The 25,355-nt window shown below is 49.5% G+C and overlaps 1 protein-coding gene across 3 annotated transcripts in view; it reads right to left on the bottom strand.

Annotated features, from left to right (window-relative positions):
• The window catches only part of IKBKG (inhibitor of nuclear factor kappa B kinase regulatory subunit gamma), a 140,420-nt gene that overhangs the window by 29,979 nt on the left and 85,086 nt on the right, over positions 1-25,355 (bottom strand). The gene's annotated exons all lie outside the window — the stretch shown is intronic.

Here is a 25,355-nt window from a genome sequence, read left to right on the forward strand (position 1 = left end):
GTTAACATTGGTGGTGGCCATGGTAGAAATATACGAGGTGTAAGAATAGTGCCAAGGGCAATAATCAGATGAGAAAAGAAAATGACTCACAGGTTCTGGCCTATAAATGGGTGTGAACTGAGGTGGCGAAGTGAGCCAAGGATTCAACCCAAATCTGTGACGGGGTGGGGGGGATCTGAAAAGGTTCAGCGCTCTGTCCATCATCTCCTTGCGGCAGAAACCGGTCCCAGGATGCTTGTTTCCGGTCCAGGGAGGACCTGGCCTGGCAGTTCGGGCTGGACTATTCTCATGAGGCACAGGGTCACGACTGATTTGCATATACCTGGGTCTGAACTGTGGTAGCAAAGTGAGATAAAGAATGATGGAGCCAACCCAGATCTGGGACTAAAAAGTTTCAGCGCTCCGTCTATCATCTCCATATCGGAATGCAGCAGGTCTCAAAGAGACACTGCAAGCACTGCTTAGGCGAAACCTAAAAATAGATTGTATCTTTATTTATTTTAGGCACCACAATGAAAAAAATCAACCAGAGGGTTCTGGAGATATAGAATTTACAATGTACAGTAATATGCACTTTTTCACTCAACTGTGAGCAAACATTGGAAAAACCAACAAATTTGACATGTAGAAACTTTTTCAAGGAAAACTTTCGGCAAGTGTCAATGTGGTTCCTTATAGTTACTTTAGACACCGAACTCCCGCAGAAAGTGAGTCAGGGAGCCTAGCAAGGTCCACAGAAACAGTTACCTCAGAGGTAGAAGCACTCTTCGGTGAGTTCCAGGAAGATTTAGCTCTTTGCTATGGGTTCCTTTGAAGTGGCCCTGATACAAGGGATACAGGATGCTGAAGATGCTCTTTGATGCTGTGGATGCGGAGCTGGTCTCTGGGGGGAATCATGGGAGTGGTCCTGATGCAAGGGATGAAGGATGCTGAAGATGCTCTTGGATGCTGTAGACGCTGAGCTGGTGTCGGGGGGAATCATGGGAGTGGTCCTGATGCGAGGGATGCAGGATGCTGAAGATGCTGTGGATGCTGAGCCGGTGTCAGAGGGAATCATGGGAGTGGTCCTGATGCAAGGGATGAAGGATGCTGAAGATGCTCTTGGATGCTGTGGATGCGGAGCTGGTGTCGGGGGGAATCATGGAAGTGGTCCTGATGCAAGGGATGAAGGATGCTGAAGATGCTCAAGGATGCGGAGCTGGTGTCGGGGGGAATCATGGGAGTGGGTCCTGGTGCAAGGGATACAGGATGCTGAAGATGCTCAAGGACGCAGAGCTGGTGTCGGGGGGGGGGGCAGGGGGGGGGGGGGAATCATTGAAGTGGTCCTGATGCAAGGGATGCAGGACGCTGAAGATGCTGTGGATGCGGAGCTGGTGTCAAGGGGGGATTTCAATTTTAAAATATTTGTAGAGCGCACAACTACCAAGCGGTTTCTTGGCGCTAGGGATGCAGACCCGTGGTCAGAGCAGGAAGTGGGCGGCTAATGGGGGGAAGGCTTGAGAGAAGAGGAAGGTTTTAAGGGCTTTTCGGAACTCTAGATAATGAGGGGAAGACCTAAGTGAAAGAGGGAGAGTGTTTCAGAATACAGGGGCAAGGGTGGAGAATTTCATGCCTCCCAGTTTCTTCCTCCTAAATCGATGAACCGCAAGAAGGAATTGGGAGGAAGAACGCAGCTCTCTACAAGGGAGATAGGCCTAGAGTTCAGAATTAATAAATGCAGGAAATGTCCCTGCCCGGGCCTGGAAGGTGATACAGCCCATCTTAAAGAAGAAACGTTCCCGAATGGGAAGCCAGTGTAAGGCTTTGAGTAACGGGGTGACGTGATGGAATTTAGGAAGGTTATATACAAGTCGGGCCGCCTGGTTCTGAACCAACTGAAGTCGCCGTAACTCGCAGGCAGGGATACCAGAATATAAAGCGTTGCCGTAGTCAATACGGGAGATGACCGTGGCTAAGAGAATGATTTTGAGGGCAGGAAGGGAGAAAAAGCGAGAAATCTTTCGGATGGTGCGGAGAGTCATAAAGCAGGAGGAAACAACAGAACTAATCTGGGAGTGCAAGTTGAGATGATTGTTCAATTTTATACCTAAAGTCTTTACTGAGGAGGAGAACCCAGGGAAGAAGGCCAGAATGATGGGTTCCAGGGACTGGAGCAACCACCTGTAAGGACCAGTTCGGTTTTATCTGGGTTTAACTTCAGGTGGTTGTGACTCATCCAGTCCCTGACGAAAATCATAATGGATTGGAAATTGTGAGTGGAATCTGGGGAAGAGGACAAATTAAAAATAAGCTGGAGGTCATCGGCGTAGTTTTACACCGTGACCTCCATTTGCTGTAGTGCAAAAACAAGAGGGAAGATGTACAAATTAAACAGGGGGGGACAGGGAGGAGCCTTGTGGTAGACCGCAATGAACCTTACGGGAAGGTGCAGAAAAGTAGGCCAGATGGACGGCCTGGGTACGGTCCCTCAGGAAGGAGGAAAGCCAGACCAAGGCTGATCCTCTGATGCCAGCCGCCTTGACACGGGTGAGCAAGATGGAATGGTCTACCGTGTCAAAGGCGGCGGATAAATCAAGAAGTACCAGGGCCTGGGGTAGCTTGGTGTCCATTCCCTCTGAGGTTGTCCATGACAGAAAGGACTACCGACTCTGTAGAGTGCCTAGGGCGAAAGCCTGCCTGGCACGGGGCTAACCTGCCAGTTTCCTCCACAAAGGCACTAAGCACTTGGATGACATGTCGCTCCAGTATTTTGCCTAAAAAGGGAAGAAGAGAGATGGGGGGATAGTTGGTCATGGAAGTAGGATCTGCACCAGGTTTCTTTAGGATGGGAATTATGGTGGGAGATTTGTGAGATTGTGGAACGATGCTCCGAGCAAGGGAACCGTTAAGAAAGACAAGAGGGGGCAAAGGACATGCCAGATAAATTTGTCTGAGGATTCGTGCAGGGCAAATGTCCGAAGGAGATCCGGACTTGACCCTCAGGAGTAGGGACAAGAACAATTCCCTGGTCAGAGGAGGAATACAAATCAATAAATGACTGATTGAGCGGAGGCTGAGGGTCGGAAAAGGAAGGAGGGGGTGTGAGATGTTAGAGTTGATAGTGGTAATTTTCTCAATAAAGAAATTATTGAGCGAGTCGCAAAGGGCCTGGGAGGGGGAAGGTTTGAGGGTGGCTCTGTCGGAGAAAGCTAGGTCCTAAACAATTGAAAAGATTTCTCTAGGTTGATTTTCGGCAGACAACATTTTCGAGGAGAAATAGTTGGTTTTAGCAGGGAGGATGGCTTTTTTGTATTGGTTGAGGAGTGAGGTGTATTGCAGTTTGAGTATAGGAGTGTTAGGAGGGGCAGTGGTGGCCTACAGGTCAGCGCACTAGTCATTGCGCACCTAGTTCTTGAAAAGAGACGCCCCATGCGAGCGCGCAGCGGACGCTGAATACCCAGTGGCAGTGGGTTCGCGGCTGCTGTGGTTGCGTGTGGGATTGCCTCGCTATTTTTTAACTGTTGGACAATTTTAATCTCTACTTGTGTTCTTCCTACCTGCTGCCGCTGCCTGTCCTCCTCGCCCTTTTTCCCGCTCCCCTAGCCCCGGTACGGCACGGCTGAGTGCCGCTTGTTCTGGAGGGCTGACGGGGTTGCGGTCGCCATCTTAGGAGGGGCAGTGGTGGCCTACAGGTTAGCGCACTAGTCATTGCGCACCTAGTTCTTCAAAAGAGACGCCCCATGCGAGCGCGCAGAGGGCGCGCCAAAGGCGCGCCTAAGGCAAGCCCGTCTGCGCCCGTCCGCGGCACTGCAGGGGCTAGGGTTACCCCACTATGCCGGTTTTTACACTTACTCTTCAGCCCAGTTACACTCCTTCCAAGGTTCGTGGCCACTGGCATCCTCCATCATTGCCCATATTGCTACCCTCGGTCTTAGGCAGACACCCCCCATTCCTTCACCTATACCCCCCATCTGCCTTCCCCGACCTCCCCTCACTTTTCACCACTGGAGCAGCTCTCCCCTTCCTGTGTCGTCCCGGACATCTCGGTCTGCCTCCTGAACACCAGGTCGGCCGTCAAACATTACCATGAATTATTTGTTCTGCTCGACACTCACAAACCGGATCTTCTGTTCCTCACAGAGACCTAGTTTGGCCCGGATTCTCTGCCCACTATATTAGCAGCCCTTCCCTCGTCCTATTATGCTCTCCGCACTGATCGACCCATGGGGAAAGTTGGGGGTGGCATTGCACTGATTGCTTGATCTGAACTTCATTTCCAGTTGCTATCGACCCCTCCCATCTCATCGGTCGACTACTTAGTCGTCCGCTCTACCTCCTTTCAAACACCTTTGACCTGTTTGCTCATGTACCGCCCCCCTCATCCAATGCCTCATTTCATTCCTGCTGTACAGGAATTTCTGGCCACCCTAGCTGTGAACCATTCCTCTGTTCTTCTGCTAAGCGATTTTAACTTTTGGCCTTCAGACCCTGCTGAGGATCACATGTCCAGAGAATTTTCGGATTCTCTCTCCAGTCTTAACTTCTTATCTCATGTCAATACCCCCACCCACATTCACGGCCACACTTTGGACCAGGTTTGGTCGCTAAATTGTCAAGTCTCTCCCCCTGTAGTCACTCCATGTGCCTGGTCGATCACTTTCTAGTTTCTTTCTTCCTTCACCCCACTCTTGCTAAAAGACCCCACTTTTAAGGAACACCTGGGCGCGCAATTGGAACCATGTCGATATGGCTTCCCTCTGCTCCTCCCTCTCGGCCTCAAGTCCTGATATTAAAGACCTTTCCTCTTCTGCTCAAGCAGACACTATCAACAAATGGCTTGCCAGTGGGTGCGATCAAGTAGCCCCCCTGAGACGCGTCGCAGCCAGGCGGGCCAATGACGCGAACAGGTGGTTCAAAGCCGAACTTAAAGAGAGGAAGCTTGCGGTTCGGCAGGCAGAGAGCGCCTTCATGGAAGTGGTCCTGATGCAAGGGATGAAGGATGCTGAAGATGCTCAAGGATGCTGAGCCGGTGTCGGGTGGGGGGGGGGATGAAGGATGCTGAAGATGCTCAAGGATGCTGAGCCGGTGTCGGGGGGGGAATCATGGGAGTGGCCCTGATGCGAGGGATGCAGGATGCTTAAGATGCTCAAGGACGCTGTGGATGCGGAGCTGGTGTCAGGGGGGGAATCATGGAAGTGGTCCTGATGCGAGGGACACAGGATGCTGAAGGATGCGGAGCTGGTGTCGGGGGGGGGGGGGGGGGGGGGGGGGGGAGGGAATCATGGAAATGGTCCTGATGCGAGGGATGCAGGATGCTGAAGATGCTCAAAGGATGCTGAGCTGGTGTCGGGGGGGAATCATGGGAGTGGTCCTGATGCAAGGGATACAGGATGCTGAAGATGCTCAAGGATGCGGAGCTGGTGTCAGGGGGGGAATCATGGGAGTGGTCCTGGTGTGAGGGACACAGGATGCTGACGATGCTCAAGGATGCTGTGGATGCTGAGCTGGTCTCTGGGGGGAATCATGGGAGTGGCCCTGATGCGAGGGATGTAGGATGCTGAAGATGCTCAAGGATGCTATGGATGCTGAGCTGGTCTCTGGGGGGAATCATGGGAGTGGCCCTGATGCGAGGGACACAGGATGCTGACAATGCGGAGCTGGTGTCGGGGGGGAATCATGGAAGTGGTCCTGATGCAAGGGATGCAGGATGCTGAAGATGCTCAAGGATGCTGAGGATGTTGAGCTGGTGTTGCGGGGGAATCATGGGAGTGGTCCTGATGCAAGGGATGCAGGATGCTGAAGATGCTCAAGGACAATGGATGCTGAGCCGGTGTCGGGGGGAATCGTGGAAGTGGTCCTGATGCAAGGGATGCAGGAGGCTGAAGATGCTCAAGGATCTTGTGGATGCGATGCAGTCTACAGGGGTCTTCCTGCAGCTACTCCATGGTCCACGAGCTTGGTAAAATAAAGCACTCTGGCCACAGGGGTTGACGTCTATCGAAGTCCTCTCAGTCCTGGAAGAAGTCCAGTTGCTACTGGGCTACCAGTCACTCTGCATATGGTCACAATGGAATCGTACCTTGAAGGTAACTTGCCTTCTAGGCAACCTAGCTGCACTCAGATGTCTCTCTCGGGTTCAGCGAACCTGGGTGCAACTTTAAACATCAGATCCTGGTCTCTGGTGCTGTACGGCGACAAGAAACAGTGGCTTGAAGATTTGGACCACCAGCTCACCCCAGCAGGCTTCCTCATCTGCTGTGTCTTGTGCTGCCAGAGGAGGGCAGCCATCTGACCCTTGGGTCTCTTGCGTCAGCTGGGTCCGGAGACTCCTTCTCCATGAGCGGATACAGCAGGCGCAGTCCCTCTGATTTGTAAACCTTTCCCTTTGCCGGACCTCAGTGCAGCTTGGCAGTCCTTTCTCAGACTTTCTACCAGTCCTGATGAGATCTGAGTTCTACTTGCCCTATTTATGCTCAGAAAGTGCCCCCAGGGTAGGATGCAGCTGGTAGCCAATGGGCTACCAGGTCCCCTCCCTCCTGTTGACCACTTCCTAGAAGTGTGGCATCTAGCTATCTTAGGATGCCCCAATCTGCCCACTCCCAACATGGCAGGACCACTCTCTCAGCGTCCAGAACTCTTAAGCCCAACCCTGAGGTGTGGCTACCAAGGGGGCTACAGGCGCCTAGAAAACCGGTTTGGCAACCTGGTTCCATCTCATTCCCGAGTGCCAGCCTGCCTACCTAAACAACGGGGCAGTCCCTCTCCCGAGTTTGACATTTGCCCTTCAAGGCGGCTTCACCATCGAAGTTCAGCTTTTTGGCCAACACCCATATGGCTTCCTGCCACAGAGAGGTAACACCTCTCTAGTGCAGGCTTCTATTGGTCGCTTTCCTGGGCGTCGTTGGCCCCAGGAGGGTAGAAAGTCATCTCAAGGACAACCCAATGCAGGCGCACAGGAGAGTTAGAGGCAACAAAGCGTCAATATTCAAAGGTTTCACATGGCGCAGGTTACATTAATTTGGACTTGAGAATCATGTCGAGCTTAATGAAACAAAGCGGTTCGATCCCTCGTAACATCAACTTTGGTCGCACCATTCAGAAGTCAGTGCAGCTGAGAGGCCAGTGTGTAACTTTGTACTCGTCAACGGGGCAACCAAGTCTTTCCACAGTAAAAAAAAGGTTTTGCTTTTTTTACTGCCAGTACCTGTAAAATACATGCTCTGTCCATGAAATGTATTGCACCCTGCCTCAGGGCTCAGTGGGCCGGTCATAGGGGTGACTTACATACTGCACAGGAAGGTGATGGCTTGGTCGTCACTTTAAATGGCATAGTCTGGCTCGCAGTTTAAAAACTGCTTTCAGTCTGCAGTGGCGGACTGGGAGACAAGTTTTACTTGGGTCACACCCAGGGAGGCACCACCAGTGTGGCAGTCCCTGGAGTGACCCTCTAACATACATGCCCCAAAGTACCATATACTAGGAGCTTCAAGTAAGTCAGCCTATGCCAATCTGGTATAAGCCAATGCGACATACACCATCTTAAGGGTCAAACCACATGCACGGAGCCATGTTTGCAGGGCTCAAGGCATTTCAGAGTCATTTTTTTTTTTAACATCGTTTTTATTGCATCACCAATATAAATGTACAGACATTGAAGTCAAAGTGCAATCAAAAACATAGCAAGAAAACAGTGATTGTCGATCCCCGTTCCGAGTGGCACGTCCCCATACCGAAGACAGTTCAGCCTCCATCCTTAGATCAGTCCTTGCTGTATCTTACATTGTCTGATGTCATTACTGCAAATAAGAGTGGGCTGCTTTTGTGGTTTTCGCCCCTCCCCCACCCCAACAAACATCTGCCCCTCAACAACCCAACAGTTCCAACATCCCCCCCCCCATGGTCGCGCTGTGCTGAGTCACTACTGAAAATAGAGTCTGGTGTGTTGTAGGAAGTTTATACATTCACTAAGGTGTGTCCCCCGGTAAGGTGACGGGGTTGGCTGTACCCAATTCCTCCAGTTCCTCATGCTCCTCGTCAGCAGCATCTCGGAGCGCCTGTACCATCAATTCCCATGCAGTCGCCCTCTCCATAGCCTTCTCATCATTCGTTCTCCAAGCCACCTGGTACCTCAAGGTGCTTTCACACGCCGCCCACCGCAAACATTCACCATACCACCTTTTAAATGTGGGTCCCGTCCTCGATTTCCAATTTCTCGTGATCTCCCGCTTAGCAAGGATCAGTCCCAAATCTATGAATTTACTGGTATTTTTATTCTTAGGCGTGTGTGGAAACCAATGGAGGACCCCCACCGCTTTAGTGTACTGAATGTCTCTATCCGTCGCATTATTGAGGGCCCTCCCAATCTCCTGCCAGTAATCTCCCAAGGTAGGGCAGTCCCACAACATGTGACCCAAGTCTGCTCCAACTGTGTTGCATCTGGGGCAGGCAGCCTGTTCCACCCCAAAGTATTGTCGTATTTTCCCCGGTGTGAGATACGCCCTATGAATGACATAGAAATGGATTAGCTGAAACCTGGCCTTTCTCGAACTTTTCCGCGCCCGTCGCAGCAGCTGACCCCAAGTCGTATCAGGGATCTCCAGTTGAAGGTCCAACTCCCACTTGGCCTTTAGAGCCGCGAGAGGCTGCAGAGCCTCTCGCAACATTCTGGAGTATAAACAGGTGACAGCCTTAAAGGTCCCGGCTGCCATCATCGTGTACTGACATGCCATGGAGGTACCCGGTTCTTGCAAACCTTCTCCCCAATTACCCTGCATGGCGCCCGTGACCGCCGCATGCAACAGGTAGTCGCCTCGCGGTAGATCGAACCGCTCTTGCAGTTCCTGAAACGGAAGCAGCACCCCATCCTCGTATAAGTCGCCCAGCATCTGGATCCCAGCCTCTTCCCAACCTAGCAGCCGCGACCAGTCCCCTCCATGAGGGAGGGCCGTAACCATCCCCAACGGGATTTCAGGAGCATACATAAGGCGGATCCCCGCTCGTTTGCGCGCCCGATTCCAGCAGAGTCGGAATGTCTGTTCCTCCACCGTCAGGTCCCTGACCAAGAGCTTCTGGTGCAGTGTAATATACGCCAGCACATGCCGCGGAGTACCTTCATCTCTAGCATGCTCCGGGCCTCTATATACCCTCGTGACCTCCTGGGTAAAAACCTGCAACTGTGCTGCTAGATAATACCCTTCAAAATCAGGCACCGCTAAGCCTCCCTCGTCCTTGGGACGCAAAAGGGTGTCCAGCGCTATGCGCCTCCTCCCTGTGCCCCATAGGAATGCTATGACCAGGGACCTTAGGCGCCGAAAAACAGAGCCTGGGATCCATATCGGGAGCGTCCTGAAGTAGTACAGCAGCCTGGGCAGAGCCACCATCTTAAGTAGGGAGATCCGACCAGCCAGGGACAGCGGAAGAGTGGACCAAAAATCCATACTCCCTCTCAGGGCCGTGATACAACGGGTGATGTTGCCATCCAGCATATCCGCCGGGGTGTGGTAGACATAGACTCCTAGATAATGCACAATGTGGTTCCCACCGGAGTTCCTGTGCCGTGAGAGGGCACGGTTCTCCCAATCTGACGGGGAACAAACAGGATTTGGACCAATTGACCTTCAGGCCCGACAGTTGCCCAAACCGCCCTAGCAGCCGTCTTGCTCCTAGAAGCTCTGCGTCCGCGTCTGCCAGGAACATCAGCAGGTCGTCCGCGTACAATGAGATTAGATGCGGCCTGTCCCTATATAGCAATCCGGCGTAGTGGCGACCCGATCTGGCCTCCACAGGAAAGGGTTCCATCGCTAGGGCAAACAGGAGAGGGGAGAGGGAGCACCCCTGCCTAGTGCCTCGTCGCACGGGGTACTGCTTCGAGATCAATGTGCCAACCCGGACTCTAGCTACTGCATCGGTATACAGGACTTTGGTCCAGTTTATGTATCCATCCCCCAGCCCGAAGCGCCGCATCACCTCATATAAGTATCCCCATTCAAGACTGTCGAAGGCCTTCTCGATGTCAATAGAGAGTACAAATGGAGTGATGGCGTCCGGCCAGTGGGCCCCCATCAATCTTGTAAGCCTGCGGATATTATGTGTGGTGTTACGTGTAGGGATAAAGCCGCACTGATCCTTATGAACAAGTCCAGTCATGTGGACCAGTAGTCTGTTCGCTAGGATTTTACTTAAGATCTTATAATCCGTCGTGAGCATGGACAACGGACGGTAGGAGGATAAAGCCGCCCCCTCCCTGCCCGGTTTTAACAGCAGGATCATGAGGGCTTCACACATGGAGCCCGGAAGCCGACCTCGCGATTGCGCTTCGTTGTAAACTGATTGCAGCTGAGGGGCCAGGAACTCCAGATATTTACTATAGAACTCTATCGGGAGACCGTCAAGACCCGGAGTTTTATTTCTGGCCATCTGCTTTACTGCACACCCTATCTCTCCGATCGTAATGGGCCGACCCAACTCCTCAGCCTCCGAGTCCTCCAATCGCGGTAGCTGTAACCCGTCCAGGAAAACATCCAGCTCGTCCGCCCCGCCCGTCTCCCCGCTCTTGTATAGACCTTCATAGTACGTCCTGAACCGGTCTAGTATCCCGGCTTGGGTATAGCAGGGCCCCTCCCCCACTTCTTGGATCACCATGATCGGCATGCCCCGCCTGACTGGGTTGGCAAGCCACGCCAGCATTGACCCCGCCTTGTCACCTTCCGCATGCGCCTTCGTCATGTACGTTTTATGGTCAAAGCTACGCAGCCGTTCCAGCTCCACCCCCAGCGCCTCCCTGGCACCACTAAGCTCCTCCTGTAACTCAGGGTGATTCGGGCGACCCCTCCATCTCCCTCAACCGCTTTTCTGCCTTCTCCAGATCATCCATCAAAGTCTTGCGGGCCCCGGCCACGTTCCCAATACAGTGCCCCCGTACCACCACTTTAAACGCATCCCATTCCACCGCCCTAGTGGAGGCGGAGCCACTGTTCTCCTCAAAGTAACGCTCTATACGTTCCCCAAGGGCCTCCCTAAAAAGCAAGTCATCCAAGGTGTCAGGTTGCAGTCGCCATGTTGGCACGCAGTTAACTTCCACCATCCAGTTCAGGGACAACAACAAAGGATTGTGGTCCGACATCGTCCGAGCCAAATACTCCGCCCCACCCACCGTGGAAAGCACATGTGATGAGCACAGAAAAGCGTCCAACCTAACATGCAGATCATGCAAATGAGAGTGAAAGGAGTAGTCCCTAGTGGTGGGGTGCAGTGTCCTCCAAGCATCTCTGAGAGCCCAACTCTCCTGCCACTCTAGCCTGCGCTTGGCCATCCTATGTGCTGGGGACGCGCGCAGCGGGGGATGGGACCTGTCCAAAACCACATCTACCACCAAATTAAAATCCCCCCCTAGGAGCATCGGCCCTGCCAGATAACTCGCCAGTTTGCCCGAGAGTGTGGACAAAAATGCGGGTAAATCCACATTGGGAGCGTACACGCTACAGAGGGATACCACCCTGCCCCTCAGCTTCCCCTCCACTGCTACATATCTACCCTCAGGGTCCACCAACGTCTTAGTAACTTGAAAGGGGACCCCCGCACGTATCCAAATCAGCGCCCCCCTTGCAAGGGCCGAATACGTCGTGTTAAATAACTGCCCCCTCCACCGCCTCTGCAGCGCAATCCCTTCTTGCTTGTTAAGATGTGTCTCCTGCAAGAACGCTATGTGCACTCCCCTACGCTTGAGGTACGCCTGAACCTTGTGCCTACGTGTCATAGTCTGCATACCCCGCACGTTCCAGGTCACATATTTCAAAGCCCCAGTACTAGCCATTCCCCTTCGCACACACAGACAGAACAATAGAAATCATCGACCACGCGCGCTTACCAACCACAAACTGTCCACCCTCCCTCTCCAAACAGAAAAATATCCCCCCCATCCAGAAACAGCATCCAGAGCAACCCCAACTACTCTCGATTCCCACCCCCCCAGGACAGGCCCCCCCACAATTGGAAGTACCCCCATCCAAACTGTCACGCCCAACTACCCCTCAAGGAAAGGCACTAGTGTTCGCAGTCTCCACTGCGATGACCGTAAGGGCCAGTAGGGTGCGGATCGATGCGAAAGGTTTGTGAAAGCAAATCAATCCCGCACATTCCGCCCCACAATCCCCACATTACAGCATCTCGAAACCCCAAAAAAACAGTGTCCAGCACCCACGGGCCCAGCGCCCCAGTGTCTAACCAGTAGGCCGCTCCTTCTGTCCAGCGTATCATGCCTCAAGGATCTCCTCCGAAGTTTGAGGCGTCACTATAGGGCCTTTGGCTCCACCAAATTCCGAGAGACCCGTCTCCGACCCCGTGCCTGGTCCCTCCGAGTCCGTACCCTTCCCGGACTGGCTTCTGGTTGCGCTAGATAAGTTCACCACTGCCTGCAGGGCCGCCTGCCTCTCCGTCTCTGTTTGTGACACTGAGGGTCTACCAGTCCTCCGACGATTCTTCCGGATCCGTTGGGATTTCCTGATCGGCTGTGCCACTCTAGCCTCCTCCGCCCTGGCCTTGGCGCCATCCGTCCCCGCTTTGTAGGTGTCCCACCAGGCCCAGGCGTCCGCCGAGGTTGTAAAGAAGAGTGCCTTTTCATCCACCACCACTCTCAACTTCGCTGGGAAGAGCAGGGAATATTTAATGCCCTCATCACGGAGCTCACGCTTGAGGGACAGGAAATTGGCCCTGAGCTTCTGAGTCTCAAACGTATAATCTGGGAACATGGTGACCCTGTTGTTATCCACCTGAAAAGGTCCTGCTTCCCTCGCCCTCTGCAACAGCCTGTCTCGGTCTCTGTAGTGGAGCAACTTGAACACCACCGGGCGAGGTGGGAGGCCCGGGGCCGGCGGCCGAGCTGGCACCCTATGGGCTCGTTCTAGAGAGAAGAAAGGGGACAATCCCTCCGGTGCCACTTCAGTGCGTAACCAGTTGTCGAGATAGCCCACCATATCGTCGCCCTCAATTTTTTCCGGCAGGCCTACGAGGCGCACGTTATTGCGTCTATTCCGGTTTTCCGCATCCTCAGCCCTTCGCTCCAGCACCTTCAACCGATCTGTCACATCCGCCATCTGTGCTTTTACCGCTGCATGGTCCGGGGCCAACTCTTGAACTGCAATTTCCACAGATTTCACTCTGTCCTTAAGCTTATCGTGATCTGCTTTCAGGAGGCCCAGGCCCGTCGCTACCTGCGCTATATCCTGCTGCAGGGCGTCTCTTGTGGTGGAGATGGCCTCCAATATACGATCTTGCATGCGTTGAAGAGCAGACTGGTCACGATCCGCTCCTTCCGCAGCTTCAGTGTCGGTCGCGCCATCCCCCTTCCCTTTCGGCTTCCCCATCTGGGCTGTAAAGAGTGACGGCCTCCGGTGTCCCCTCTTCACCCTCTCCTCACTCCGCAGGGCGTCGCCCCTAGGAAAGTCCCCGTGCAGTAGTAGCAGATATGCCTACTGCGCTCCGCTCCTTGAGCCCCGCTCCAAACACTCAGGCCAAAGCCGCCTCCTGGGGCTGGGGTCCCCAATGAACCGTTGAGCCGTCCGATGCCAGTTGTGTTCAGAGAGCCGGTGCCATCGTCACAGGGCTGACGCCATGTTGTCGCCACCGCCGCGCACACATCCAAGTCTCGATGCCCAGCTACTCGCGTCAGTGCGAGGACGGTCCGCCCAAGACCCCCGAACGAGTCAAGAAGTATCCGCCAACTCATCCAACACCATTAGCAGCAGGCTAGTAGGGGAGTCTGGCCTCGTGTCCCCGTCGTTCCTTTGTCTCAGGTCGAAGACGCCATCTTAGCTCGATGACTTCACGCCCGACATGAACTTTCAAACCCAAAATTCTGGGCCGGGAACCGCCTGAGGTCGACCGCTGTAAGCGCCGTACCCTCCGTGATGTCTGTAGATATCGGATTTACTCAGTTTTGCTGGGGTCCGATCAGGTATTCAGGATGATTTTCAGGATCGGGCGCGGAGCTCCGGGCTCACGCTGCCTAACTCCTCGGCATCCAAGCCACGCCCCCCAAGGCATTTCAGAGTCATTACACCAGTACCTAGTGTTCTCAATGGGGAAAAGGGTGGGGGTAACGCTGCAAAAAGTCTGGTTCTTACACCTGTCATTTACACAACAAATAAGCAAATAATAGAAGCATATACTCATTCCATCGCAAACCAACTGAGCCAAAAAATACAGTTAAGCATTTACTAGAAAGCGGCGTTGTGTCAGACATATCTTCTCAAGCTCAAAATGGATTTTTTTTTCTTTTTACATCAACTGGCTTAACTTTTTATGAGCCTTTATACATAATTAAAAATGTGATTGATTTAACACAATTTAGCAGAAAAAACTATAAATATATATTTTAAAAAAAAACATTTTTATTAGAGAAATGACATACTAACAGAGTCAAGCAAAAGAAAAGGGAATAATACAATACATGATATCTGTGTCATTACTCAAATTTACTATTTTCAACCACCCCCCACCCGTTCCCTCCCCCCAAAGGATCGCTACAGGAGGATCGGAAAACACAGTAAGCGGAGAAGAGGAAAAAAAAAAAAAAAACCGAATTCAAAACAACGGCTTTAAGATTGAGCAGGGCCAAAGGCAGACACAAAAGAAACAAACATCCGTTTCATCAGAGGTTTCATCAGACTTCACATATCTTTAATTTTCCCAATTCAACCAATTGGTTAGAGGCGCCCATATCAATTCTCCCTCTCTTCGAGCCCTCAAACCTCTCCTCTTAAAAACCAGTAGCTCCCACTTCTCGACATTTATACATTTGCTGAACCATTCATGTACTTTCCGGGGAGCAGGATCTAGCCACAGTGTTGCTATACACAATCTCAATGCAGCCATTGCTACAAAGAATAACTTCCGCTCTGGTTCAGTCATATTCAAATCTACTACCCCCAACATTATCGCCTGAGGTAATAGTTGTATCGTATATCCCAACACTTGTTCTAGCCGTTGTTCAATTTTGTTAAGCAATGGGTCAAGCAAGGGCAGGATGAATACTATCTACAGCCGGCTCCCCACATCTGGGGCAATTAACCCCCACCACCCGCCCCATTGTTGTATACGATGTGGGGTTATGTACAGATTAAACCAGGTCTTAAAACATTGGACCTGGAGGTTTGCGGATATAGTAGCAGTACAACTAAAACCTAATGAATCTTTGCATGCCTCCTGTCCGGCATGTAATCCAATCTGCCAGCGGCTAAAGTGCTTAGCTAAATCATCATTCCTTCTTCCATTTACCATTTTGTAAATCATAGAAATAGTCGATGCCCCCCCCCCCCTTAACTACTTCGACTAATAGAATACGGGTCCAACTGACAGTTTTTCCTGTTTGCTGCTTGCTTGCCTGGAGGACTAAGGAATTGCTGCCCGTCGTCGCCAATCTGTCCTGAGCTGAGGGGTGGATTGTGTACCTTGCCGGACCCGCTGCGCGGGTCCCGCTGCGCCAGGAGTCTCTGCGGGAGTGAAGCAGGAGACCAACCAACCCCCCGAGCACCGGCAGGGCTGCGAGCAGGCCAGCAGGGACTCCATTGACCAGGAGTCCCTGCGTGTAACACCTGTGGCCGCTCTCCCTGCCGGCCACGCCCCCCGTCAACGTAAAAGCAGTTCTGTGTCTGCCAACTGCGGGAAACCTTCCTGTTTGCTGCTTGCTTGCCTGGAGGACTAAGGAATTGCTGCTCGTCGTCGCCAATCTGTCCTGAGCTGAGGGGAGGATTGTGTACCTTGCCGGACCCGCTGCGCGGGTCCCGCTGCGCCAGGAGTCTCTGCGGGAGTGAAGCAGGAGACCAACCAACCCCCCGAGCACCGGCAGGGCTGCGAGCAGGCCAGCAGGGACTCCATTGACCAGGAGTCCCTGCGTGTAACACCTGTGGCCGCTCTCCCTGCCGGCCACGCCCCCTGCCCTGCCCTATTTCATAGGGCAGAACATCTGCTGCGCGGGAGCGCGCGGGAGCGACCGGGGCGAAGACCGGGCAAAGAGCGGGCCGTTGAGGCCGTTCGAGTACGGCAGAGTCCGGCCCAGGCCCACCCCCCTTGGCCGATCGGAGTGCCTCAAGGTAGGCGGCGGTCCTCACCATACTAACCCCTGCCCTCTGGTTTAGCAAAGACGGTCTGAAAATTACTGTGAGTTTTCATTCCACGCACTCCTTATAATGCCGTTAAGGTCAGGCAAAGAACGAACAGTGCAAATCCATACCACTAAGGGAGTCGTATCAGGCCCCCTTGACGCATTTATCTCACGGGCTACGGGGATACTGGAGAAGGAAATTGCTATGGTCGAAAAAAGACTCTCACTTGACCTTATCAGCGGCAAGCGCTCATCGTTGGGGGGACTAGCCACTATTACCTCCCCTGTACCACATGCTGCCTTTAATTGCGTTCAAACTTCTTCCACGGACGCTATCGTCCGTTTAGAAAGTGTGGGGGCGAGTCCAACTGCCTCTATCCTGAAGGAAGAAGGGTACAGTTTAGATGACTCTCGTCAGCCAGGGGGGCGATTCACTGATTAGTGGGGGGCTCGAACCTAGCCAGTTATCTGGATACCTTCCCCTTAATAACTCTAACACTGCCGAAACTACCGACTTCCCAGTTTCAAACACTGATCTTAACATCAAAAAGAGAAAGCTGGATTCCAGACTGTCGGGGGGGAGAGAACGAAAGATTCCAAAAACAAATGATGTCCCAGATAAAGGAAGCCAGGGTTCTGAGCTTCCCCCGGACACCCAAAACCCCTCTGTATTTCCTAATATGCTGTGCCCTTCCCTCATGTCCTTGGGTTCCTCTAGCACTTGCCCTATGTGTCTTAATAGCGACAAAATTTTGTTAGTAAAAATGGAGTCCATGTTTAAAACTCTATTACTACCTGTTTTGGAGCGGACAAGGCTCATGACCTCAAAAATTGACAGCATGGAGGCTATAACTAACTCAAACCATGCTATGCTACAAAACCTTCTTGGCACTAGCCATACGGGTGTCAGTAAAACACAAACAGCCACTAAAGACCCCGTTAGTAATAATCAGGCAAGGTGTAAACCATCCCATAACAAAACCTTAGGGCCAAACACCAATACGCCCAAAGGGGGGGGAGAAGCAAAAAGCCACATCCTTTGAACCAGCCATGAGCACTCTTACACAGGCATCCAAGACAAAAATCACGGACAAACACAATACCAGTGGGCAACAAAGTACGGGATTACCCCTACAAACTAAAACAAATCCTGCCCCCCCCCAGCACACATAGAGACCCCGTGGGTCAACGCACCACTACCAATCACAGGGAGGGGAGTCGCAGAAGATTTACCACCCCTCGTGTTGATCTACCGATCGAAGCAGCCCAACACACTATAGTCTTGACAGGTGTAGCCCCGTTAAAACCAGGCAGCAAGGAGTCATATGGGGATCTCCGCAATAAAGTAATCTTCTGGTTAAATAAAAACCGTCCCCTACCACCCTCCTCTCCTACGGAGATATTATTTGTAAGAAGAGTAGACTGGGTGGGTCATGGGACTAAGGACCTGGAGGGAGATTGCATTTTGATCTCGTTTAAGGATGCATGGGTGGTAGATGCCATCCGAAGAGAACCCAGATTTGCAAGACAGGGGGATGTACAAACTTTAGCCCTTTCATATTTCTACCCCCATAGGCAAAGACCCACCCAACCTTACCCCATCTTCCGTCAGGCCCCAGCCATAAGACACCCCTTGGCACTAACCCCTCTCGACCGACAGCGCCCATTCCTTTTTAACCACTTTGGCCCCCTCTCTGACCTCGAGGCCATAGATTGACTCCACGTAACACCCAGTGAGTCTTCCCTTTTAAAGCAGCTGGTCACGAGCCTATTGGGTATTGTATGGTGAGCCCGCATCCTATTGACAACTTAGCCGCTGTTGGGGGAGGCCTAGAGACTAGGGCACCTAACCTATCTGCATTCAGAGATGTTCAAGAGGCTATGATAAATGACGATTCCACGGATAATGCTAAGCTTATGGAGATTAAGAAGGATAAAGGGCACAAACAGGCAGCTACCCCAGTTTCACCTTTGAAATCTCCCCCTGTGGTCCCACCCAATGATCACTTGAAAATCTTGTCTTGGAATATCGCAGGAATCAAGGCCCGCTTTTCCTCTACAGACTGGCTGACCTTTGTGGATAAATACGACATCATTTTGCTCCAAGAAACCTGGGCAACCGATCCAGTCTTCAAGCTGGGATATATCAACTTCTTTAAACCTGCGATCAAAAGGGGCAAAGGGCGTGCCTCAGGTGGACTAACGATCTGGGTGAAGCAGTCATTGGGTCTCTATCCGACTGTGCTCCTTGCTCAGCATCCGGATCTCCTTCTAATCAAACTAAGCAAAGCTAACCAACGGGATTTGCACATTTTCAACATTTATGCTAGAGGCTTGCCGGGTGGCCGAAGCCCGCCATTGTTGAACATTATCGACTATAAAATTGCTGAAATGGGCAGTGGGAATGTCACCATCCTAGCTGGAGACTTAAATTGCACCATAGAGCCATTGTTTGATATGGGGGACAGTTGGAGCACTGCTGAGGATCCTGCTTGGGACATCCCTGATTTAACTGTTGATAAAAGGGCTAAAGCAACAGAGGCGGCTGTGAACTGGATGGCACTCTGCCTAAACAGGGGGTTCCGAGCTTGCAATGGCCGCAAAATCTCGGATAAAGAAGCCAATTGTACTTTCGATAATGGTCTAAGGCAGAGCCGCATTGACTATATCTTGTTAAAATTGGAATATTGGTCTTTACTAGTTGACAAGGTAGTAATACAGCGTCCGGAAATGAACATAATCCGCTGTTACTATCATTGAAACTACCAGATCTAAAGAGACAAGAGGAGCCTACCACCTCACATACAGGGGACATTTGCTAACCAATGATAGGAGAAGGTTGAAATGGTCCTGGGTCATGGAGGACAAATCATTATGGGACAATGTCAACACAATGGCCAACAATGTGTATAACGAGATGTTGAAAATTGATCTGTTGGGGGCAAACTCGGGCTTGGCAAATAATGTTATTAATCTTCATACTAGATGCTTTGACCAGTTAAAGTCCCTACTTTCCCTCCCTTGCCGAAGTGCTTCTACCAAAGCTAATCCCCTGCCCCAGAAATGGTACAACAAAAAATGTAGGGAGGCACACTCGAATCTTATTTCAACTATCAAATCTCGGGACACGGTCGCAGTTAAGGCGGCTAGGCTCCATTACAGAAAAACCCTCTGGGAATCCAAACGGGAGTGGGAGGATAGGTTCTGGTCAGATCTCCTGGAGGCCTCCACCTCAAACAACCCAAAAAAGTTTTGGGATCTAGTCAAGTGGGGGAAGGACCCGGACTCATCTACCCCGGCTAACCATGTACCCCTTGTCGAATGGGTAACATTCTATTCCGCCCAATTCAGAGCCGATGACCCTAAAGCCACAAAATCCCCGGGCAGGTCACCCCCGTTATGCACAAACGGGGAAAAACTAATTTTCTCAGTCCCAGAGGCCGAGCTGGCCTTGGGCCTGACCCTGCGAGGGAAAGCTCCTGGCATGGATCTGATACCGGCGGACCTATTTAAATCCAATCCAGCCTTGTGGCTCCCTTATATAACCATGATCGCTAACTCCTTAGCCAATGGAGCCACGATTCCAAAATCATGGAAGGGAGCAGAGATAATTCCTATATATAAAAAGGGCGATAAGTCCAAGCCAGGGAATTACCGCCCTATTAGTCTCATCGATTCCATACAAAAAAATCATCGCACGTATGGTCCTGGGACGGGTCCAGGGCTGGATTGAAACAGAGGACATATTATCTCCCATGCAGGCGGGCTTTAGATCGGGAATAAGCACCATAGATCAGGTGTTTAGACTCTGCCTGATCTATTGGAAGGTGGTCTGGCTTGGCGGCGGTACCATCTTTGCTGCATTCATTGATCTAAAGTCCGCCTTCGATCTGGTGCCAAGGGACAAATTGTGGGGTGTGTTGGAAAACTTAGGATGTCCATTAGAACTACTGGACCTCATTATTAAATTCCATGAGGATAATTACGCGAGGGTAAGGTGGGGAGGCCAGGGACAAGTGACGGAAACATTTCCCGTAACTAGAGGTGTCCGTCAGGGGTGCGTCCTGGCGCCAACACTTTTCCTCTTATTCATCGACCAAGTGGTGAAATTCTTCATGGATACCCCCACTGACGCCCCAATGTTGGCTGGGATGAGATTCCCGCTACTCATCTTCGCCGATGACACCCTACTCCTCTCAAGAACACGCAGCGGGCTGCAGCGGGCCCTGGACCGCATTGAGGAGTTTTGTGCCATTAACAATCTGGCGGTAAATGTGGGGAAAACGAAATTTATAGTTTTTACTAGAAACCATCCAGTCCGGAGTTCCGTGAGGTTGAACGGAGTCAATCTCGAGCAAGTCGAGACCATGACCTACCTGGGGGTCACCCTTGACAGCCGCTTGAGATGGAAAGATCAAATTAATCTCCAACATCTCAAGCTTGCACGTTTAACGGGCTGCCTTATAAAAGAGCAAAAAGGATCCACCACCAAGCGGGTTCTCCCAGCCCTCAAGATCTATGACGCCAAAATTACCACTGCTATTCTTTATGGCGCAGATCTTTGGGGCTATATGGACCTTCTCAACCTTTTTAAAACCCAATGTAAGTTCCTTCGGAACCTAGTAGGTCTACCACAGTCGACCCCCTCAATCCCCCTTTGTCTGGACTTAGGGTGCCCTCCGATCAACGAGATGGCTAGATTTAGGTTGGTGGCACTGTGGAGACGAATATGGACCTCTCCTGACCTGTCTCTCTTCGCAAAAGAACTAGCTGAAGTCAGGTCAATTAGTGGATCCGGAAAAATCCCATGGTTCCTAGCTGTGAAAACCACTCTCATTGACATGGGTCTAGAACAACTTTGGTCATCCCCCTTATCCAACGCTTTCCCCTCTAAACAAGAGTTCAAATCCCTGTACTGGGCCTCGATCCGTCTAAAAAGAGTCTTACTCTCCAGCAATATCAGCCTCACAGGCAGGTTTCTAACATTTAAGCTAGACCTATCCCGAGAGCCCTATTGGGATGTAATAACCAAACCGCTAGACAAGAAACTGTATCATCAGTTCAGAGTGGGGTCTTTGCCTCTGAACTCTTTTGCAAACAAATGGTCCACAGGGACATCGATCTACTGTAAAGGCTGCCCGGGACAGAAAGAATCAGAGGGACATTTTCTTTTTGCTTGCCCTAGATATACAGTGCCCCGAAAGAAATGGTTAAAACCACTGTTCCAGCGATTACCATTCAAAACATCTGCTGAAGCCATCCGGGCGCTAAAGACTAACACCTCTGAGCTCTTTGTTGCAAGTCTGGCTAAATATTTGGGTTGGGCCTGGCTTTTAAGGTTAAAACATACGTCATAGTTGCCAGAGCCCACACATAGTGCCTCACAAAGTGACAAACTCTGTATATTGCTTAAATCATCCATTTTTAGATTTTTCCTTCTGCATCTATTGCACATTAAGCAAGAAATGGTTTCCCTTTGATCGATAGGATTCGGAATGTACCACTAAAACACCATCTGTTTTTTTATTTACACAGGTTTCCTTTTACAGACGTTTAATGCTTCTTTTAATTACTTTTTAATTCATCTTATTTAAGGTTGCAACTGAGTGGTTTAGTTGGTTTGTTTGAAATGTACCTAGTCTTTGTCCACTCACGTTTTGTATCTTTTTTTCCAAACAGTTTTTTTTCTTAAAACTTCTTGTTTGATTTATTATTGCATTTTAATGTGTCTTTTATGATTTGTCAAAAATCGAAATAAAGACTTGAAACCTGAACCTGACAGTTTTTCTGGAGAAAAAAAATTCGGATCTGTAAAAATTTGAAAAAAATGCCGATTACTAATGCTAAATTTCTGTTTTATACATTCAAAAAAGTCAGTACCCCTGTTTCCGAGACAATATCTCCAATTACAGTAACTCCTTGTACATTCCATTCTCTGAAATATCCATCCGCAAAAACGTCCGGTAGGAGAGTATTTCCTATACCAGGAGTATATAAGTGTATTGTCCCAATGTTATATAGTTTACGCACGGGCGTCCAAACTTTAAAGGCCGCCAACAGCACCTCACCCGTTTGAAATAAGCAAATCAATATGTATAAATAAAAGCCCCCTAGCCTCTTCCCCATAAATTAAACGATAGATAGATAGATAGATAAGACCCATCCAGATCCTCACCATCTAGTAGTTCGGCAATATGCCGCAACGTTATTGCCCAGTAATAAATCTGGAAGTTTGGTAAGGACCAGCCCTCCCTCTCTAGGTAGTGTCATGTATTTCATAGCTCGCCTAGGTCGTTTTCCGGCCCATACAAACCAGGAGATTATTCGTTCCACTTTTTTTAAACCAAATTTGATCAAACACCAAAGGAATAGCTCTAAAAAAAATACAAAATGTTTGGTAAAAAAATAATTTTAACGACATTGCAGCTAACATTGATGGGTAGATGCAGATTGTTAATCCGGCGCGCTTCAGTTTCTATTTTGCCTAACAAAGGTTGGAGATTAATCTAAAACCTTTGTTAGGCAAAATTGAAACTGAAGTGCGCCGTACCTCTTAAAATATTAATTGTGCCTGTCTGAATCCCCATAACCGAAATTTGAGCTAGTGGTGGTTTATACATGCTCTGAATAGCACAGATGATTCTTTCCCCAAGACCATAATGCCTCAATACGGCCCATAAAAAAAGGCCAGTAGACCCTATCGAAGGCTTTTTCCGGATCTAGCAGAATTAAAGCCATAGGGTCTCCTGAAACCTTAGTAAAATCAAATAACATGATTGTGCGGCGTATATAGTCAATCGTTTCTCGCCCAGGCACAAATCCATGTTGTTGAGAGGACACAAGCTTCCTAATCACCCCGATAACCTATTTGCAAAGATCTTGGCATATATTTTTATGTCACTATTGATTAGCGTAATTGGGCGATAAGACCCCATATCGGATGGACTCTTATCTTTCTTTCTTTAAGAATGTAACAATTCTAGCTCTTCGCCATGATTCAGGAGGGGTATCACGAAAAGTGAGACACTGGGAAATCCCGATGTCTAAATGGTAACGTTCTGCACACTTTCACATGAACCACTTGGTTCTCCTCAGGTGTACTTGTAAACCAAAATAATAATAATAATGATCCATACAGTATTCCTTGTTTCAAAGATCTCTGTTTATTACTTCTTTTTAATTCATCTGAATTCTTTAGTTTCCAGGACAATTTAAATTATCATCTCCCATTTACCCAATGCATTTCGGGTCTATGGTGACCCTTCTTCGGGGGTCTCTATTGGAAAAATCAAGAAAAAGTTGCAATCAGCCCTTGAACCTATATGCATGTATACATTGACATTTACATATATTCAAACCCACTATGTTCTCAAGTACATATAAAGGACACCACCGCATTTCTGAACATGCTATCCACAATAAATATCCCAAATGATGAAGTGATATGGTTATGTTCTATAGATGTGACAGCTCTGTATACTTCAATCCCACACAGGGAGGGAATTGAAGCCATGGAATGGTGTTTACTCAATAATGAAGTGCGTGGAGGAGAAAAAACTTTAATGCTTGAACTATTACAGTTTGCTCTACTACACAGTTACTTTAATTGGGAAGGCGACTTCTATGAACAATGCAGTGGAACCTCTATGGGTTTTGCGGGGGCACCGTCCTACGCAAACACCTTTATGGCTAAATTTGAGCATGACCATATAATCCAAGACACAAATTGGAGAACTGGACTTATGGTATTTAAAAGATACATCGACGACATCTTTCTTATATGGAAGGGTGAAAAAGAAGCACTAACCAACAACATCCAGAGATTGAACAGTGTTCACGACCGGATCAAATTCACTCATCAAATGGACCAGAAAGAATTGGCTTTCCTAGATGTAAAAATTCATCTTGAACATAACAGACTGAGAACCAGTGTGCACACTAAAGAAACAGATAGAAACAGTGGCCTACACTACGAAAGCTTCCATCATTTTTCTTTAAAGAAACATCTTCCAACATCTCAATTTATTCGCCAAAAAAGGATCACATCTGACCCACAAGATTTGCTCTCCACCATCGACAAACAGATCCAAAAATACAAACTAAGAGGCTATCCTACACCCTTATTGGAAGAATCTAAAATCAAAGTCTTGAATATGCAGAGAGAGTCTCTACTAGTCACGAAAGAAAAAGGAGAAACAAAAAAAACAGTATGTGTCCTAAAACATTCTTTACAATCAGCAAAAATAGTCAACATCATGAAAAAACATTGGGTACTTATAGCAAGAGAACCGGATTTAGAACCACTTTTTGCCGATAAGATAACGTTTGCCTATAACAGATCCAAAAATTTGAAAGAACTGCTAAAAAAGAAGAACAAACCAGAAGAAACCAACCATAAAGGCATGCAGAGATGCGAAAATTGCATTCATTGCAACAATGTGATGACGGGACAAACGTTTACACACCCAATGACAGGCAAGAAGGTGACCTTGTTACACTCAGGAACCTGTGACACTAAGAATGTTATCTATGGAATCAAGTGTCCATGTGGAAAACTATACATAGGTCAGACTGAGCGAAAAATAAAAGTAAGAATAACAGAGCACAAAAGCAACATCCGCCTGAAAAATTTGAAATCCACATTGGCAACACATTGGTTAGAAGCAGGACATAATGTAGCACAACTACGTTTTGCAATACTGGAAGTCATCAAACATCACCCTGAGAAAGACTCACACAAATCAAGACTAAGATCAGAATACTTCTGGATAAAGAAAATGGGCAGCTTACAACCAAATGGACTGAATGACAGGATAGAATTATCCTGCTTTTTGTAAATAGTCTGTGGAAAGCCAACTTTATTTTCCTGCATGACAATCACAATGAGAACTCCCCTACCTAAAATGGCCGACACCTTGTTGTTTTAATTTGTATTTTTACTTATTATTTTCCATTAGTATATGTTACCAGACTTTTATTTTACATGAGACAGCCTTGCTAAGCAACAAATATTAAATGTTGAATGATACCGAACTGTCAAAAATATCGAGTGAATATGACTCGGAATTAATTCCGACTATGGTTTAACTCTTGTTTGTCAACATAGATTCTCCCTAAAGAGATAATTCTTATAGTTTTGCATTCTCAGCATATTTTTTAGTATAAAATAAGGACTGTAAAGCAGTCCGGTGTTGCGATCACGTGATCGCTAGTTGAGCCAATCAAAGAGCGTGGAGCTTTAAATAGCGGTACACAGAGTGTTAGGCAGTAGCGGATT

Source organism: Lissotriton vulgaris, chromosome 10, assembly GCF_964263255.1.
Source record: "Lissotriton vulgaris chromosome 10, aLisVul1.2, whole genome shotgun sequence".
Classification (NCBI taxonomy): Eukaryota; Metazoa; Chordata; class Amphibia; order Caudata; family Salamandridae; genus Lissotriton; species Lissotriton vulgaris.